The 19,936-nt window shown below is 39.7% G+C and overlaps 1 protein-coding gene across 1 annotated transcript in view; it reads right to left on the minus strand.

The window, feature by feature from the left end:
• The window catches only part of FSIP1 (fibrous sheath interacting protein 1), a 195,565-nt gene that overhangs the window by 127,991 nt on the left and 47,638 nt on the right, over positions 1-19,936 (minus strand). The gene's annotated exons all lie outside the window — the stretch shown is intronic.

Genomic DNA, 19,936 nt, shown 5'->3' on the forward strand with positions numbered 1-19,936 from the left:
CCAGGGCACGAACCCCTGTCCCCTGCATCGGCAGGCGGACTCTCAACCACTGCGCCACCAGGGAAGCCCTGCAGCAAATCTTAGTACCTAACAAATATGAGGGACTTCCCTGGTGGCGCAGTGGTTGAGAATCCGCCTGCCGATGCAGGGGACACAGGTTCGAGCCCTGGTCCTGGAAGGTCCCACATGCCGTGGAGCAACTAAGCCCGCGTGCCACAACTACTGAGCCTGCGCTCTAGAGCCTGCAAGCCGCAACTACTGAGCCCACGTGCCACAACTACTGAAGCCCGCACGCCTAGAGCTCATGCTCCACAACAAGAGAAGCCACCGCAATGAGAAGCCCGCACACCACAACGAAGAGTAGCCCCCATTCGCTGGAACTAGAGAAAGCCTGCGTGCAGCAATGGAGACCCAACGCAGCCAAATTAATTAATTAATTTTAAAAAAATGAGCTGAATATGTCCTTGGAAAAGAATAAGCACTATATAAGGAAAGCATCTCATTATTATCAGCAATATTTGAATTGACAGAACCATATCCTCCCAAAGTTAGTATTGTTTCTAGGTGATTTAAATGGGTATTTCTTGACAGTAAGCTGGCCCTCTAACTATAACTAAACTTCCTACATTTCCTCCACAGATTTCCTACTCTGTTGCTATGAGGTAACTGGTATAAATGACATTTTTAAAGTTGCTTAAGCAGAATCCTCCCACATTCTCATTCCTTACATAGAGTTGATCAAGAATAGGCACCGTTTCACTTTTAATACATCTTTAATCAAGGCCCTTCTCTCTTTCTCACTGCTTCTTCATTTCAACTAGTAGTTTTCAAACTCCAGTGGGCTTCAGTCTCACATATAGAGTCTGTGAAAATATTCAAAGGCCCAGCCTCCACCCTGGAGACTCTGACTCAATAGGTAAGGAGTGAGGACTGACCACCTGAAGCACAACTGCTCGAAAATTTGACAACTATCAACTTAAAGTTCATATGTTGGAATTTAAGTTCTCACCCCTTCCCAGCCCTTCAGGCTCATCTCCCATTACCTAGGTCTCTGACCCAAAGCTTCGGCAATATTCACCACTGCTAGTTCTCCACCCTCTATGCCTCCTCCTTCCAACTCCTCATAGAGACTCCTACTCTTTTTGAGCTCGGCACAAACACGTTTTCACTATAAAATATTCCCTGACATACCCAGGAAGGGCAATTATTCTGCAGTCATGCCACAAGTTCCCTCACTGCACTTACCACACTGTCACGGCCCAGACATGGACCCAGACTGGTCCCACTCTGTATCCCAACACAGACTACAATCCTGAAGCTGGATAAGCGCTGGCCAACAGACTGTAATTTTGGTTCTCAGCAATCACACCAATGAAATTCATTTTGTATAAAATTCTACTGAGGAGACCATTAAAAGAGTATCTCAATTTCAAGAAGTGACTCTTTTACATCTTATTTTCCCCAAAAGGGGACTCACTTCTGTAGCCCTCAATCTCTAGAAGCAACCAGAGGGTGAATTATGATCAGCAATATCTTGAAGAAGGAAACCTAATGTTAGGGAGGAGTTTGGAATAGATGGTATCAAGGTCTCCTTGCAGCTCTAAGCATCCAGTATTTTATGGCCCACTTTGAAGTAGGATACACATTGTCTCAGTCTGTTTGAGCTGCTATTACAGAATACCACAGACTGGGTGGCTTACAAACAACAGACATGTATTTCTGACAGTTCTGAAGGCTTGGAAGTCCAAGATCAAGGCTCAGGCTGATTCTGTATCTAGTGAAGGCCTGCCTCCTAAATGGCCATCTTCTGGCTCTGTCCTCACATAATAAAAAGGACAAAGAAGTTCTCTGGGTCTCTTTTATAAGGGCACTTAACACATTTATGAGGGATCCATCCCCATGACCAAATTACTCCCAAAGGCCTCCCCTCCAAACACAATCACACTGGGGATTAAATTCCAACATATGAATTTGGTAAGCACATATTCTGTCTATGGAATATAGTGACCTGAAAAACACTCAAATTCTATTTCATTTTTAAATAGAAATCTTTTTTTTTTAAAAGGACATTTTAAATAATCTACAACTATGGTCTTTGAAATCATTGGCTAGGCACAAAAAAGAAAAACAGAAAGAAAAAATGTGTAAACCAGACTTCATCAATATTTTTTAATTTTACTTATCCAAAGCCACCACTAAGAAAATAGAAAAGCCACAGACAGAGAGAAAAATATAGCACACAAATCTGACACAGGACTCGTAACCAGTATATACAAGGAACTCACACAGTTCACTAAGTTCACATAGTTCACTTAGTTCACTAAGAATCAATAATATTTAAAAATCCAGTTCTAAAATGACTTGAACAGATATTTTATAAAAGAAGATAATATAAGTGATAAATAAGCACATGAAAAAGTCCTCAACATCATTAAGTCATCAGGGAAATGCAAATTAAAATCCCAATGAGGTATCACTAGCCACTAGAATGACCCACATGAAAATGTTTGTTAAAACTAAACGTTCGAGAAGTACAGAAAAAGCAAACTCTCACACGTTGTTGGTGTCAGTATACAATGGCACAACCACTTTGGAAAACTGTTTGACAGTTTCTCAAAAAGTTAAATGTTTGTTCATGTAGCTCAGTATCAAAAAAAACAAACAACCCAATCCAAAAATGGGCAGAAGACCTAAACAGACATTTCTCCAAAGAAGATATACAGATGGCCAACAAACACATGAAAGGATGCTCAACATCACTAATCATTAGAGAAATGCAAATCAAAACCACAGTGAGGTATCACCTCACACCAGTCAGAATGGCCATTGTCAAAAAATCTACAGACAATAAATGCTGGAGAGGGTGTGGAGAAAAGGGAACCCTCTTGCACTATTGGTGGGAATGTAACTTGATACAGCCACTATAGAGAACAGTATGGAAGTTCTTTAAAAATCTAAAACTAGAACTACCATACGACCCAGTGATCCCACTACTGGGCATATACTCAGAGAAAACCATAACTCAAAAAGAGTCATGTACCACAATGTCCATTGCAGCTCTATTTACAATAGCCAGGACATGGAAGCAACCTAAGTGTCCACTGACAGATGAATGGATAAAGAAGATGTGGCACATACATGCAATGGAATATTACTCAGCCATAAAAAAGAAACGAAATTGAGTTATTTGTAGTGAGGTGGATGGACCTAGAGTCTGTCATACAGAGTGAAGTAAGTCAGAAAGAGAAAAACAAATACCATATGCTAACACATATATATGGAATCTAAAAAAAAAAAATGGTTCTGAAGAACCTAGGGGCAGGACAGGAATAAAGACGCAGACATAGAGAATGGACTTGAGGACACGGGGAGTGGGAAGGGTAAGCTGGGACGAAGTAAGGGAGTGGCATGGCCATATATACACTACCAAATGTAAATTAGATAGCTAGTGGGAAGTAGCCGCATAGCACAGGGAGATCAGCTCTGTGCTTTGTGACCACCTAGCGGGTGGGCTAAGGAGGGTGGGAGGAGACGCAAGAGGGAGGGGATATGGGGATATATGTATACAGAGAGCTGATTCACTTTGTTATACAGCAGAAACTAACATAACATGGTAAAGCAATTATACTCCAATAAAGATGCTAAAAAAAAAAACAAAAAACACCAGCCAAAGCCTTCATGTTCCTGGGTGTCAATGTTTCCTATTTATTTCATTTTCTTAGTCTTAATAAAAAGAAATAAAAATGAAAAAAAAAAAGTTAAACGCTTGTCTATCCTGTGACTCAGAAGTTCCACTCCTGTGAATCTATCCAAGAGAAATGAAAATGTATGACTCAAACTTTGTATACGAATGTTCAGAACAGCTTCATGCACAGAGCCAAATGCCCACCGAGACAAGAATGAGAAACTGTCATGAACATCTGATGTAAGCTGGGACAATTACTCTTTCTCCTTGACCTCTGTCTTGTGGTTAGGTTTAGTCAATGAGAGGGGAGGAGTGTTAGGAGATTGGAGTGCAGGAAGAAGAAGAGTTTGGGGTATCTTCCCCTTCCCCTCACTGCTTTGGCATTATGGTTTGGGCAGCAATGTATCCCTGACGTGCCCATTAAGGGGAGTTTTCTTAGATTCAACTGAATATTCATTTTCAGAGGCAAACAGAGGCCACACTTGGAGCCAGTCTACTCAGAAGAATGTAAGACAGGAAACACAGCAGAGCAGTGTCAGGTATCCCTCTTCAATAGGAGTTTTTGCTGCAGTCCACGTCGTAACTGTATAGGTACAAGGGGTCAAGGAAGCTACCCTGGAAGATTATTCTACCACAGCTCTAGCTCTCCCTAAGCTCCAAAACACTTTTTCTTCTCCCTACCCACTGTTGCTAGTCCTAAGTGTCCCAACATCTCTTACTGGCTCCTTTAAATCTGTAAATAGTTCCTTCACCTCATTATCTTCAAAATCCAAGTTGGGTGTTTTTTCTGTTCCTTGCCCAGAACTCTAACTGGTATACTGTGTATGTATGCGTGTATGTGTATGCACCTGTAGAGAAATAGACCGGAAGGAAATTTAACCTGATGGTAAAAACCTTGATGATTTTATCTTATTTTTCTTAGATGTTTTTGTATTTCCTGAATTTCTACAGTAAACATGTAATGATTTCATAAGCATAAAAAGTCATTCCTTATTTTTAAGAAAACAAAAAATTATTCTACCAAGGCTATTTTCATTCTGCTCTGACAATGTGACTCTCTGTACCCAAAAGATACTGGCCTAAAGGTGAGATTTTAGCCCCAGTTCTGCTGGTATAAGCAGCTGAGTACTTCTGAGCAAGTCACTTTTTCTTTCTGGGTCTCAATTTCTTCTAAGAAAGTTTCTTTCAACTCTGAAAGCTTATGAGTCTGCAATTCTCCACAATTAAATCCAAGGATATATAACGTCTTTCCTCAGTCTCAGTCTCTGATAGCATAACCATATAGTACAAATATTTGAAGGACAGCATGTGATGAAAACAGAGGCCAAGAGGGAGCAAGAAAAGGCAATCACTGGTTCTGGCAAAGGTTGCTCATTGGTACATTCAAGAAGCTCCGTGGGGCCAGGAGAGGTTCTATTGTCACATCAAAGTGCCAATCAGTACCATCTGTTTTCCTGATCAGCAGAAGAAGCTTGATTTCCTCTGGTAGAAAGTTTGAGCAGATTCTCTGACCATCCATATTGTTTATATATTTCTGAGTCATACAGAAATGCTTTTATTCAGTTAAAGTAAAATTCAGTTCCGTAAAAGCTCTCCATGATATGCACAGAATATCTAAGGAGCGACAAGAAGAGAAGAGACCCTGAGGTCAAGAGGTATTTGTTGATTTGACTAATTGATTGCCAAGGGATTCTAAGTTCATCCTTAAAAAAATATTGGTGGTGTTGACTGAGCCAACAGGTGTCTTTGAAGCTAAGTAAACTCATTTCTAAAAGCCAAATACAGAGGAAATTACTCATGCCTCCATAAGTTATCTGATATGAAAATAAGGCATGAGTTAAGGGCCAGAAAAACACAAACCTGCCTAAATGAAGCCAGCGTGCCCTGTGTTTTCAAGCTAATGGTATACTTTTCCATAGGCTACTGCTATTTCCTGGTATCAGATGGATCATTTGCCTGGCAGCACTAAAAGTAAAGAAAAAAATCTTTCAGCCAGATTGTTTTTATCATTTTGAAATACTTCCATGAAATGAAAGAAACCTTGACTACACAGGAGGTTTAACACAGAAAAACCAAGAAATATAAACAAAAACTGCAAAGTAATCTGTAAAACATAGGTGGCAAGAAGAATTCCCCAGATTTAGTTGGGAACGTTTGCCAGGTTAGCATCAGAGGCAAGGACGTCTGAAGTAACTTCCTGTCTATTCCTCAATTCAGAAATCCATGCTCTTGTGGCCTACTTCTATAGTTTTTTGAAATGAATAGATGGTCAATAAGATTCTGTGCTTGTGACTAGCATACATAAAAGATTCCTCAGTTCCTGCCCTTGACCAGCATAGTAAGTAATGTGAGGTCAAGTGAACAGCATGGCTGTTACTGGAACTCTACAAATCCCTGAACTCAGTAGTAGAACATCTTTCAAGATTACATGTCTAACCATGTTTTATATTTCCTCAAGTTTAGCTAACATTGAAACAAGAGACCAAAACACAGTTAATTGTTGGTCGGTATTCTCTTGGCAAGAAAAGAGATAAATACACCTACAATTTTCCTCAAATGTTTGTTAATTTTTGTTGGTCTTACCAAATCGTATACAACTAAATCAATATTTTAAGAACAAGAAAATACATCAAGTGAGAAGGACTTTTATAGTCAATTAAACTAGTTGACTTAACAAAGAAATGCCTCATGACAATAAGAGCCATTTCTGAAGACTCTCTCCCAACCAGGAAAACAACATCTAATGATGAACTGGAATTCTAGATTTAGTAAGACTGATTGCATGAGATGAATAAATTACACTTCTTCATAAGAGCCAAACTGAATAGAATTTATTATTGAATCCAGTTGCTAAGGATTTACGAACTTAGTGCTTACATAACTCCTATATCTTGGATATTTCTGGCGAAAGCTGGAATCTAACACAGCTGCAAATAAGAAATACGGTAACTAAATTATAGAACATCACTCAATTTTATGGTGGGATTTACAATACGTGGAAAGAACTACCTGATTTGTTGGAGGGTTAGGGGATGGATACAGAAAGGTATGCACAGTTAAACCACAGATCCTAAGAAAAAAATTGCTTCAATTAGTTCTCTTTCGCTAAGATGAAATGAAAATAAAAAGCAGATGTAAAACTGCAACCACATGACATTACTCACATTACAGCAATAGCAGTAACATGCCATTCTTTCTTCTGAATGTGACCACATGCTTTGTTTTACGCTAAAGAAATCAGATATATAGAAGCCAAATGCTGCTTTTAAAACATCGCTATGAAGTTAAGAGCGAGGGCACCTCATGAGAACATTGTAATCAGCAAGCTCCTAAGGAAAAGATTTCTTACCTGCCGCTTTCACAACCAATACTTCCTTAATCTGAGTCACCTCTCTGGAGTCCCTCAAATTATTCTGACTCAGGTACGTTTATCATCCCAGGCTTACCGTGCCTACTAGTTTATTATCTTAGAGTTGTCATAGTCAGGTAAGTCAGAAAGCCTGAATGTTTCGACTTGTTTGGGAAACTATTTTCTTGACCAAAATTTTAAAACTTCCAAAGGAATTTTTAAAATATCACTCCTTCATTATATAGCCTTTCCTTTCTCTGTGCTTCCCCAGCATATGTTTTCTGTACTTCTCATAAAATCAGTTCCCATATTGTGGTACTTCGGGTTTCCTTGTATGGTCGGTCACGGCACAACCTGGTCTATGTTTACATCCTATCCTCCAGGATCCTATGAGCTGCTTTCAGGTCAGAGGTGAAGCCACATATTAATCTGGATACTCAACATCAACCACCACACCATCTCTTGTGAAATAAGCAGGAATTCAAAGATATTTTGATGACCTGTGCAGGGGCTGGGCAAGTTACATAAATGCATGAAGTAGGCCCATGTATTGCAGGCAATGCAGTATGGCGTGAAGGATGGCATAGCAAGCTGGAGAATTTGTGCTCCATTGAAAGCAGCAGTTGCTACTTAGCTCAGTCCTGTAGTTTGCCAAGCAAGGCTTCAAGCCTAATTTGCCAGATGTTCTAACTTTTCAAGAGAAACTAGAAATTTGGATTTTTATATAAGTTCACCCAATTTTTAAATGTTTGCTAAAAAAAAAATTGTAAACCCTAAGTGGTCTAAAGGAACCCTACCTGTGAACCCAATTTGCCCTGCAGACCACCAGTTTTCAACCTCATGCTGTGTGATGGCAGCCTTCTCAGGGCCTTTGAGCCCCTCTGCCTCACTCACTGGTTTCTCTTCCTCCTCCTATCTCGCACTTGTAGAAATGAACTTTCTTGATATTCCTTCTGGATGTGCTTTCTCTCTCTCTGAACCAGCACAGCACTGTGCTCATAGCCTTCTACTGTTCTTACCTATAACGTCTTGTACTACAGTTGTCTATGTGCATTCTGTGTCTCTCATAATGAAATAAGTTCCTTAAGTCACTTATTATAATAACGTCTTGGGTTGAGTTTTGAGTCAGATACCATGCTAAGTACTCTATACATATTAACTCATCTACACTTTAAAAGAACACTAAAAAAAAAAAACTGAAAAAAAAAAGAACACTAAAGAATAATATTATCATTACTGTTTTACAGATGCGGCAACTGGGGTTTAGAGTGCTTCTAATTAATGCCCAAGTCCTCAGAACCAATAAGTGGAAGGGTCAGAACCTGAAGTGAGGTTGTCTGACTCCACAGTTCTATATGTGCCTGACTCGTCGTTATTTATTTTTTAAACATCTTTATTGGAGAATAATTGTTTTACAATGGTGTGTTAGTTTCTGCTTTATAACAGAAACTATACGTATACGTATATCCCCATATATGTATCAGCTATACGTATACGTATATCCCCATATCTCCTCGCTCTTGCGGCTCCCTCCGACCTTCCCTATCCCACCCCTCTAGGCGGTCACAAAGCACCAAGCTGATCTCCCTGTGCTATGCGGCTGCTTCCCACTACCTATCTAATTTACATTTGGTACTATATATATGGCCATGTCACTCTCTCACTTCGTCCCAGCTTACCCTTCCCACTCCCCGTGTCCTTTATTCCTGTCCTGCCCCTAGGTTCTTCAGAACCTTCTTTCTCTTTTCGTAGATTCCATACATATGTGTTAGCATACGGTATTTGTTTCTCTCTTTCTGACTTACCTCACTCTGTATGACAGTCTCTAGGTCCATCCACCTCACTACAAATAACTCAATTTTGTTTCTTTTTATGGCTCAGTAATATTCCATTGTATATATGTGCCACATCTTCTTTATCCATTCATCTGTTGATGGACACTTAGGTTGCTACCATGTCCTGGCTATTGTAAATAGAGCTGCAATGAACATTGTGGTACATGACTCTGTTTGAATTATGGTTTTCTCCAGGTATATGCCCCGTAGTGGGATTGCTGGGTCGTATGGTAGTTCTAGTTTTAGTTTTCTAAGGAACCTCCATACTGTTCTCCATAGTGGCTGTATCAATTTATATTACCACCAACAGTGCAAGAGGGTTCCATTTTCTCCACACCCTCTCCAGCATTTATTGTTTGTAGATTTTTAGATGATGATCATTCTCACTGGTGTGAGGTGATACCTCATTGTAGTTTTGATTTGCATTTCTCTAATGATTAGTGATGTTGAGCATCCTTTCATGTGTTTGTTAGCAATCTGTATATCTTCTTCGGAGAAATGTCTATTTAGGTCTTCTGCCCGTTTTTGGATTGGGTTGTTTGTTTCTTTGATATTGAGCTGCATGAGCTGCTTGTAAATTTTGGAGATTAATCCTTTGTCAGTTGCTTCATTTGCAAATATTTTCTCCCATTCTGAGGGTTGTCTTATTGCCCTGTTTATGGTTTCCTTTGCTGTGCAAAAGATTTTAAGTTTCATTAGGTTTCATTTGTTTATTTTTGTTTTTATTTCCATTTCTCTAGGAGGTGGGTCAAAAAGGATCTTGCTGTGATTTATGTCATAGAGTGGTCTGCCTATGTTTTCCTCTAAGAGTTTGATAGTGTCTAGTCTTACATTTAGGTCCTTCATCCATTTCGAGGTTATTTTTGTGTGTGGTGTTAGGGATTGTTCTAATTTCATTCTTTTACATGTAGCTGTCCAGTTTTCCCAGCACCACTTATTGAAGAGGCTGTCTTTTCTCCATTGTATATTCTTGCCTCCTTTATCAAAGATAAGGTGACCATATGTGCGTGGATTTATCTCTGGGCTTTCTATCCTGTTCCATTGATCTATATTTCTGTTTTTGTGCCAGTACCATAATGTCTTGATTACTGTAGCTTTGTAGTATAGTCTGAAGTCCGGGAGCTTGATTCCTCCAGCTCTGTTTTTCTTTCTCAAGATTGCTTTGGCTAATCGGGATCTTTTGTGTTTCCATACAACTTGTGAAAATTTTTGTTCTAGTTCTGTGAAAAATGCCATTGGGAGTTTGATAGGGATTGCATTGAATCTATAGATTGCTTTGGGTAGTCATTTTCACAATGTTGATTCTTCCAATCCAAGAGCATTGTATATCTCTCCATCTGTTTGTATCATCTTTAATTTCTTTCATCAGTGTCTTATAGTTTTCTGCATACAGGTCTTTTGTCTTCTTAGGTAGGTTTATTCCTTGGCATTTTATTCTTTTCGTTGAAGTGATAAATGGGAGTGTTTCCTTAATCTCTCTTTCAAATTTTTCATCATTAGTGTATAGGAATGCAAGAGATTTCTGTGCATTAATTTTGTATCCTGCTACTTTACCAAATTCATTGATTAGCTCTAGTAGCTTTCTGGTAGCATCTTTACGATTCTCTATGTATATCATGTCATCTGCAGATAGTGACAGTTTTACTTCCTCTTTTCCAATTTGGATTGCTTTTATTTCTTTTCCTTCTCTGATTGCTGTGGCTAAAACTTCCAAAGCTATGTTGAATAACAGTGGCAAGAGTGGGCAACATTGTCTTGTTCCTGATCTTAGAGGAAATGGTTTCAGTTTTTCACCATTGAGAATGATGCTGGCTGTGGGTTTGCCATATATGGCCTATATTATGTTGAGGTAGGTTCCCTCTATGCCTACTTTCTGGGGAGTTTTTATCATAAATTGGTGTTGAATTTTGTCGAAAGCCTTTTCTGTATCTATTGAGATGATCATATGGTTTTTCTCCTTCAATTTGTTAATATGGTGTATCACACTGATTGATTTGCATATATTTAAGAATCCTTGCATTCCTGGGATAAATCCCACTTGATCATGGTGTATGATCCTTTTAATGTGCTCTTGGATTCTGTTTGCTAATATTTTGTTGAGGATTTTTGCATCTATGTTCATCAGTGATATTGGCCTGTAGTTTTCTTTCTTTGTGACATCTTTGTCTGGTTTTGGTATCAGGGTGATGATGGACTCATAGAATGAGTTTGGGAGTGTTCCTCCCTCTGCTACATTTTGGAAGAGTTTGAGAAAGATAGGTGTTAGCTCTTCTCTAAATGTTTGATAGAATTTGCCTGTGAAGCCACTGACTCGTTTTTAAATGACCTACAATTCCCTGCATGCAATGAGCACTTGATTAATATTTGTGGAATTGATTGCTGAAGAACAGAAATTTATATTTCATTTAAAAGACATTCTTTCTAAGGGAGCATGGAGAAAAGCTACTGGTGAGTTAATGGTTTGCAGAAAGGTTAAAAATAAAAATAACATGACTATGCATTATGAATATTTGTGGTTCAGCAGTAGACTGGAGGCCATTTGTCAACTGAATAGATATGCAGGGTTTATCCGAGATACTTTCAGTGTATTATTCAAAAAGAATTCCAATCCAAAAATAATATCGGGGGATAGTTTCAAGATAGCGGAGGAGTAAGACGTGGAGATCACCTTCCTCCCAAAAAATACACCAAAAATACATCTACATGTGGAACAGCTCCTACAGAACACCTACTGAATGCTGGCAGAAGACCTCAGACTTGCCAAAAGGCAAGAAACTCCCCAGGTACCTGGGTGGGGCACAAGAAAAAAGAAAAAACAGAGACAAAAGGATAGGGACGGGACCTGCACCTCTGGGAAGGAGCTGTTAAGGAGGAAAAGTTTTCACACACTAGGAAGCTCCTTCACTGGCAGAGATGGGGGGTTGGGGGTGGCAGGGGGGGAAGCCCCGGAGCCATGGAAGAGAGCGCAGCAACAGGGGTGCAGAGGGTGAAGTGGAGAGATTCCCACACAAAGGATCACTGCTGACCAGCACTCACCAGCCTGAGAGGCTTGTCTGCTCACGTGCTGGGGAGGATGGGGGCTGGGAGCTGAGGGTTGGGCTTTGGAGGTCAGACCCCAGGGAGAGGACTGGGGTTGGCTGCGTGAACACAGCCTGAAGGGGGCTAGTGCACAACAGCTAGCCGGGAGGGAGTCCAGGAAAATGTCTGGAACTGCCTAAGAGGCAAGAGAACATTGTTTCAGGGTGCACTAGGAGAGGGGATTCAGAGCACCGCCTAAACAAGCTCAAGAGAGCAGCATGAGCCGCGGCTATCAGCGAGGACCCCAGAGACGGGCATGAGACGCTAAGGCTGCTGCTGCAGCCACCAAGAAACCTGTGTGCGAGCACAGGTCACTATGCACACCTCCCCCTCCGGGGAGCCTGTGCAGCCCGCCACTGCCAGAGTCCCGTGATCCAGGAACAACTTCCCCAGGAGAACACAGGTACGCCTCAGGCTGTTGCACTGTCACGCTGGCCTCTGCTGCCACAGGCTCACCCCGCATTTGATACCCCTCCCTTCCCCACCCCCCCACCCCCTGCCCCACCTGAGTGAGTCACAGCCCCCTAATCAGCTGCTACTTTAACCCTGTCCTGTCTGGGCAGGGTACAGATGCCCTCAGGCGACATACAGGCCCCTCAGGCGGGGCCAAATCCAAAGCTGAATCCCAGGAGCTGGGCGAACAAAGAAGAGAAAGGGAAATCTCTCCCAGCAGCCTCGGGAGCAGCGGATTAAATCTCCACAATCAAATTGATGTAGCCTGCTTCTGTGGAATACCTGAAGAGACAACAAACCATCCCAAAACTGAGGCGGTGGACTTTGGGGGCAACTGCAGACTTGGGGTTGGCTTTTTGCATCTAATTTGTTTCTGGTTTTATGTTTATCTTAGTTTAGTATTTACAGCTTACTATCACTGGTACATTAGTTTATTGATTCGGCTGCTCTCTTCTTTTTTTAATATATATATATACTTTTCCTTTTTCTCCTTTTGTGAGTGTGTATCTGTATGCTTCTTTGTGTGATTTTGTCTGTATACCTTTGCCTTTACCATTTGTCATAGGGTTCTGTCTGTCCGTTTTGTTTGTTTGTTTGTTTGTTTGTTTGTTTTACTATAGTTTTTAGCACTTGTAATCATTGGTGGATTTGTTTATTGGTTTGGTTGCTCTCTCTTCCTTTTTTTTTAAATTACTTTCTTATTTTTAATAATTTTTATTTTTTTATTTTCATAACTTCATTTTATTTTTTTCTCTTTCTTTCTTTCTTTCTTTCTTTTTTTTTCTCCCTTTTCTTCTGAGCCGTGTGGAGGACAGTCTCTTGGTGCTCCAGCCAGGTGTCAGGCCTGAGCCTCTGAGGTGGAGGAGCCCAGTTCAGGACACTGGTCCACCAGAGACCTCCCAAATCCACATAATATCAAAAAGTGAAAGCTTTCTCAGAGATCTCAATCCCAACGATAAGACCCAGCTCCACTCAACGACCAGCAAGCTACAGTGCTGGAGGCCCTACGTCAAACAACTAGCAAGACAGGAACACAACCCCACCCATTAGCAGAGAGGCTGCCTAAAATCATACTAAGTTCACAGACACCTCAAAACACACCACCAGACACGTTCCTGCCCACCAGAAAAACAAGATCCAGCCTCATCCACCAGAACACAGGCACCAGTCCCCTCTACCAGGAAGCCTACACAACCCACTGAACCAACCTTACCCACTGGGCGCAGACACCAAAAACAACAGGAACTACGAACCTGCAGCCTGCGAAAAGGAGACCCCAAACACAGTAAGTTGACAGCGAAATACACAGCAGATGACGGAGAAGGGTAAAAACCCACCAGACCAAACAGATGAAGAGGAAACAGGCAGTCTACCTGAAAAAGAATTCAGAGTAATGATAGTAAACATGATCCAAAATCTTGGAAATAGAATGGAAAGAATACAAGAAACGTTTACCAAAGATCTCGAAGAACTAAAAAGCAAACAAACAATGATGAACAACACAATAAATGAAATTAAAAATTCTCTAGAAGGGATCAATAGCAGAATAACTGAGGCAGAAGAACGGATAAGTGACCTGGAAGATAAAATAGTGGAAATAACTTTCACAGAGCAGAATAAAGAAAAAAGAGTGAAAAGAATTGAGGACAGTCTCAGAGACCTCTGGGACAACATTAAACATAACGATATTCGAATTATAGGGGTGCCAGAAGAAGAAGAGAAAAAGAAAGGGACTGAGAAAATATGTGAAGAGATTACAGTTGAAAACTTCCCTACTATGGGAAAGGAAAGAGTCAATCAAGTCCAGGAAGCACAGACCATCCCATTCAGGATAAATCCAAGGAGAAACACGCCAAGACACATATTAATCAAATGATCAAAAATTAAATACAAGGAAAAAATATTAAAAGCAGCAAGGGAAAAACAACACGTAACACACAATGGAATCCCCATAAGGTTAACAGCTGATCTTGCAGCAAAAAACTCTACAACCAGAAGGGAATGGCAGGACATATTTAAAGTGACGAAAGAGAAAAACCTACAGCCAAGATACTCTATCCAGCAAAGATCTCATTCAGATTTGACAGAGAAATTAAAATCTTTACAGACAAGCAAAAGCTAAGAGAATTCAGCACCACCAAACCAGCTTTAGAACAAATGCTAAAGGAACTTCTCTAGGCAGGAAACACAAGAGAAGGAAAAGACCTACAATAATAAACCCAAAACAATTAAGAAAATGGTAATAGCAACATACATATCAATAATTACCTTAAATGTAAATGGATTAAATGCTCCAACCAATAGACATAGACAGGCTGAATGGATACAAAAACAAGACCCGTATATATGCTCTTTACAAGAGACCTACTTCAGACCTAGGGACACATACAGACTGAAAGTGAGGGGATGGAAAAAGATATTCCATGCAAATGGAAATCAAAACAAAGCTGGAGTATCAATTCTCATATCAGACAAAATAGACGTTAAAACAAAGACCATTACAAGAGACAAAGAAGGACACTACATAATGATCAAGGGATCAATCCAAGAAAAAGATATAACAATTGTAAATATATATGCACCCAACATAGGAGCACCTCAATACATAAGGCAAATACTAACAGCCATAAAAGGGGAAATCGACAGTAACACAATCATGGTAGGGGATTTTAACACCCCACTTTCACCAATGGACAGATCATCCAAAATGAAAATAAAAAAGGAAACGCAAGTTTTAAATGATACATTAAACAAGATGAACTTAACTGATATTTATAGGACATTCCATCCAAAAACAACAGAATACACTTTCTTCTCAAGTGCTCATGGAACATTCTCCAGGATAGATCATATATTAGGTCACAAGTCAAGCCTTGGTAAATTTAAGAAAATTGAAATCATATCAAGTAACTTTTCCAACCACAACGCTATGAGACTAGATATCAATTACAGGAAAAAATCTGTAACAAATACAAACACATTGAGGATAAACAATACACTACTTAATAACCAAGAGATCACTGAAGAAATCAAAGAGGAAATCAAAAGATACCTACGGGTTTCCCTGGTGGCGCAGTGGTTGAAAGTCCGCCTGCCAATGCAGGGGACACGGGTTCGTGCCCCAGTCGGGGAAGATCCCACATGCCGCACAGCGGCTAGGCCCGTGAGCCATGGCCACTGAGCCTGCATGTCCAGAGCCTGTGCACTGCAACGGGAGAGGCCACAACAGTGAGAGGCCCGCGTACGGCAAAAAAAAAAGATACCTAGAAACAAATGACAATGAAAACACGACGACCCAAAACCTATGGGATGCAGCAAAAGCAGTTATAAGAGGGAAGTTTATAGCAATACAATCCTACCTCAAGAAACAAGAAACATCTCAAATAAACAACCTAACCTTACACCTAAAGCAATTAGAGAAGTAAGAACAAAAATACCCCAAAGTTAGCAGAAAGAAAGAAATCATAAAGATCAGATCAGAAATAAATGAAAAAAAATTGAAAGAAATGATAGCAACAATCAATAAAAGTAAAAGCTGGTTCTTTGAGAAGATAAACAAAATTGATAAACCATTAGCCAGACTCATCAAGAGAAAAGGGAGAAGACTCAAATCAACAGAATTAGAAATGAAAAAGGGGAGGTAACAACTGACACTGCAGAATTACAAAGGATCATGAGAGATTACTACAAGCAGCTCTATGCCAATAAAATGGACAAATTCTTAGAAATGCATAACCTTCCATGACTGAACCAGAAAGAAACAGAAACTATGAACAGACCAATCACAAGCACTGAAATTCAAACTGTGATTAAAAATCTTCCAACAAACAAAAGCCCAGGACCAGATGGCTTCACAGGAGAAATCTATCAAACATTTAGAAAAGAGCTAACACCTATCCTTCTCAAACTCTTCCAAAATACAGCAGATGGAGGAACACTCTCAAACTCATTCTATGCGTCCACCATCACCCTGATACCAAAACTAGACAAAGATGTCACAAAAAAAGAAAACTACAGAACAATACCACTGATGAACATAGATGCAAAAATCCTCAACAAAATACTAGCAAACAGAATTCCACAGCACATTAAAAGGATCATACACCATGATCAAATGGGGTTTATACAAGGATTCTTCAATATACGCAAATCAATCAATGTGATACACATATTAACAAATTGAAGGAGAAAAACCATATGATCATCTCAATAGATGCAGAGAAAGCTTTTGACAAAATTCAACACCTATTTATGATAAAAACCCTCCAGGAAGTAGGCACAGAGTAAACTTACCTCAACATAATAAAGGCCATATATTACAAACCCACAGCCAACATCATCCTCAATGGTGAAACACTGAAACCACTTCCACTAAGATCAGGAACAAGACAAGGTTGCCCACTCTCACCATTATTATTCATCATAGTTTTGGAAGTTTTAGCCACATCAATCAGAGAAGAAAAAGAAATAACAGGAATCCAAATTGGAAAAGAAGAAGTAAAGCTGTCACTATTTGCAGATGACATGATACTATACATAGAGAATCCTAAAGATGCTACCAGAAAACTACTAGAGCTAATCAATGAATTTGGTAAAGTAGCAGGATACAAAATTAATGCACAGAAATCTCTTGCATTCCTATACAATAATGATGAAAAATCTGAAAGTGATTTTTCAGATCACTTTTGAAATCATTTCGTGCAATAATTTCAAAAATCTGAAACCATTGCAACAAAAAAGAATAAAATACCTAGGAATAAACTTACCTAAGGAGACAAAAGACCTGTATGCAGAAAATTATAAGACACTGATGAAAGAGAGATGATACAAATAGATGGAGAGATATACCATGCTCTTGGATTGGAAGAATCAACATTGTGAAAATGACTATACTACACAAAGCAATCTACATATTCAATGCAATCCCTATCAAACTACCAATGGCATTTTTCACAGAACTAGAACAAAAAATTTCACAATTTGTACAGAAACACAAAAGACCCCGAATAGCCAAAGCAATCTTGAGAAAGAAAAACGGAGCTGGAGGAATCAGGCTTCCAGACTTCAGACTGTACTACAAAGCTACAGTAATCAAGACAGTATGGTACTGACACAAAAACAGAAATATAGATCAATGGAACAGGATAGAAAGCCCAGAGATAAACCCACACACATATGGTCACTTTATCTTTGATAAAGGAGGCAAGAATATACAATGGAGAAAAGACAGCCCCTTCAATAAGTGGTGCTGGGAAATTGGACAGCTACATGTAAAAGAATGAAATTAGAACACTCCCTAACACCATACACAAAAGTAAACTCAAAATGGATTAAAGACCTAAATGTAAGGCCAGACACGATCAAACTCTTAGAGGAAAACTCAGGCAGAACACTCTAAAACATAAATCACAGCAAGATCCTTTTTGGCCCACCTCATAGAGAAATGGAAATAAAAACAAAAATAAATAAATGGGACCTAATGAAATGTAAATGCTTTTGCACAGCAAAGGAAACCATAAACAAGATGAAAAGACAACTCTCAGACTGGGAGAAAATATTTGCAAATGAAGCAACTGACAAAGATAACCTCCAAAATTTACAAGCAGCACATGCAGCTCAATATCAAAAAAACAAAAAACCCAATCCAATAATGGGCAGAAGACCTAAATAGACATTTCTCCAAAGAGGACATACAGATGGCCAACAAACACATGAAAGAATGTTGAATATCATTAATCATTAGAGAAATGCAAATCAAAACTACAATGAAATATCAGCTCACACCAGTCAGAATGGCCATCATCAAAAAGTCTACAAACAATAAATGCTGGAGAGGATGTGGAGAAAAGGGAACCCTCTTGCACTGTTGGTGGGAATGTAAATTGATACAGCCACTATGGAGAATAGTATGGAGGTTCCTTAAAAAACTAAAAATAGAACTACCATACAACCCAGCAATCCCACTACAGGGCATATACCCTGAGAAAACCATAATTCAAAAAGAGTCATGTACCACAATGTTCATTGCCGCTCTATTTACAATAGCCAGGACATGGAAGCAACCTAAGTGTTCATCGACAGATGAATGGATAAAGAAGGTGTGGCACATGTACACAATGGAATATTACTCAGCCATAAAAAGAAACGAAATTGAGTTATTTGTAGTGAGGTGGGTGGATCTAGAGTCTGTCATACAGAGTGAAGTAAGTCAAAAAGAGAAAAACAAATACTGTATGCTAAACAAATATATGGAATCTAAAAAAAAAAAAATGGTTCTGAAGAACCTACTGGCAGGAAAGGAATAAAGACACAGATAGGGCTTCCCTGGTGGCGCAGTGGTTGAGAGTCCACCTGCCGATGCAGGGGACACGGGTTCGTGCCCCGGTCCGGGAAGATCCCACATGCCGCGGAGCAGCTGGGCCCTTGAGCCATGGGAGCTGACCTGCGCGTCCGGAGCCTGTGCTCCGCAACGGGAAAGGCCACAACAGTGAGAGGCCCGCGTACCGCAAAAAAAAAAAAAAAAAAAAAGACGCAGATGTAGAGAATGGACTTGAGGACACGGGAAGGGGGAAGGGTAAGCTGGGATGAAGTGAGAGAGTGGCATGGACATATATACACTACCAAATGTAAAACAGATAGCTAGTGGGAAGCAGCCACATAGCACAGGGAGATCAGCTCGGTGCTTTGTGTCCACCTAGGGAGGCTGGGAGGGAGATGCAAGAGGGAGGAGATATGGGAATATATGTTTATGTATAGCTCATTCACTTTGTTATACAGCAGAAACTAACACACCATTTTAAAGCAATTATACTCCAATAAAGATGTTAAAAAGTAATAATATCCGTAAAATAATTTGCCATGTTTTCATTTTTGGCTTGAAAATTCAATATGCAATCCTGATTTTAGTTAGAAATGAGGAAATGCCAACAGGAAATTGAATGAAACCTCAAAATACACTCTTTTTTGCATACAAGAAGGACTAATTATTTCTTTTCAACAACTACGATGTTACTTTTCTGTTTCTGCAGCCAGTGAGAGTCCCAAAATACAGTTTTCTCTTTTCTGTATGTAACAACTAAGTAATGTACTGGTTTTCCCTTTGATTATTTTTTAAGTATTTTGTTTAAACCATAAATGTGAACTCTGAAAATGTGACGGAGATGACAATGACCCCAGTCATACTTTATCTGAAGTCCTAATGGTTAAACAAATCTCTAAATTCTCAGTCTCTCTTTCAGGAATAACATTTGATGGTCACGAAGTAGACATTTTCTATCTTTAGGACCACTATCCAGCTTTGAGATCTCAGCGAACCTTGATATCTAACAACAATAACAACAACAACAACAAAACTCAGCTGTAACACAAAAAGAACAAAGAATATCCCTGAACCATTTTACTCCCCCATCCTGGCTTCCTCCTTTTGGGAAATGGCACCCAATAACATAAATAAACTAGCAGCATACCTGTTGATGTGTCAAAGTCCTGCGGTATATTTGGGTAGTGACAGAGATTCCAATTCTCTGTCTTCCAAGA

Source organism: Lagenorhynchus albirostris, chromosome 1 (genome assembly GCF_949774975.1).
Source record: "Lagenorhynchus albirostris chromosome 1, mLagAlb1.1, whole genome shotgun sequence".
Lineage (NCBI taxonomy): Eukaryota > Metazoa > Chordata > Mammalia > Artiodactyla > Delphinidae > Lagenorhynchus > Lagenorhynchus albirostris.